This window comes from Salmo trutta, chromosome 32 (assembly GCF_901001165.1).
Source record: "Salmo trutta chromosome 32, fSalTru1.1, whole genome shotgun sequence".
In the NCBI taxonomy this organism is placed as follows: domain Eukaryota; kingdom Metazoa; phylum Chordata; class Actinopteri; order Salmoniformes; family Salmonidae; genus Salmo; species Salmo trutta.
The window spans coordinates 12,357,534-12,358,880 of record NC_042988.1 but is presented as its reverse complement, the minus strand read 5'-3'; positions in this window follow the sequence as shown (position 1 = coordinate 12,358,880).

The following is a 1,347-nucleotide window of genomic DNA, read 5'->3' as shown; positions in this document are numbered from 1 at the left end:
TGAATAGGGTGGCATTTGGGACTCAGACCCAGTCTCAATGGTGACATTCATGTTCTCTGGGGCCCGTTGAGGCAGAGGCACACTTTGTTCGGGGCGTGTGCAGGGGGAAGATGAATGCACCTGTCTCACGAGCTAAATAGACCTCAGTCTCCCCCTGCACCTCCCCTGCACTTCAATCATCGTTTCAGCTGCGGCCCGCCGTGAGATAGCTCCTGTCTGCGGAGGGGGAGGGGGGAGAGAGGAAGAGGGCCGGACAATAGGTGCATTTATACCGGCATGTTCAGGATGGCTGCAGGCGAACAACGGCCACATTCTCTCAGCTCCCTAAAACAAATAGTTGTGTGCGGCGTACCCTGTGAAGGTGGCCAGAGGGCACAGTCTAGAGGAGCTCTGTTTCCATGACACAGTTTTGGCTTCGGAAGGGAAAGGTTAGTTACTCCCCGAGGTAGCAGCACTGCACCGCGTTGTTTAAGGAGCCAGAATAGAGGGGCGTAGGGTTACTCTTGAGGGAACAGCAGGCAGGCAGTGTTGCACAGGACGGGGTTTGGAAGACAGGTGTGTTTAAGGTTGTTTCTATTCCACACCCCACCACACCTGGCCTTTGAAAACAGATTACTTACAGTCAACACAGAAACAGAGCTTTTTTCTGTGTGTGTGTGTGTGTGTGTGTGTGTGCACGCACGCACGTGCGTGTGTGTATTGAGGGGCAGCCATTGTTTAGTGTTGTGTATCAGACAATAGCCAGTGCCATCCACACACTCAGTGATGCCAGGGAAGACATATGTCTGGTTACACTGAGTGTAACATGACTTGCCCAGCACATTGTTCCAACCCAGCCCTCCACAGCCACCCTCCACCTCCCTCTCTGTCTCTGAGGAGAGGGCAGTGCGGTTCGAGCCAGACGCCAGGCTGGGGAAGAATCCAGGGTGATGGTTATATTTGATACTGTGCTGATGAGGGCCACACTGAAATCAGCTGTCATCGTGCAATCCAGCCATTCTAATCAAGCCCTGTCTCTGGCCTCACACCCTCTATCAGCTGTGATGGGGAGAGAATATCTTCCCTTCCTCAGGAATCTCTGAAGCCTTTAGGCACGTAGACAGTAAAACTCATGTGACATATCGTATATATTGTCTGCCCAAAGTCCGTTTCTCTAACTACTTCCCACTATACTGCCCTGCATCAGAGCTCGCATGTCATTGTATCCTCAGGCTGATTTTAGTTGTATCTCCAATTCTCCATGCAGTTTTGTTGTAGTCAAACCCAGTGGATTTATAGGGGTTTCAGGGGTCAGAGGTCACGGATGGACTGATAGATTTAACCCCTGGTCTCCTGTCTGTCCTGCAG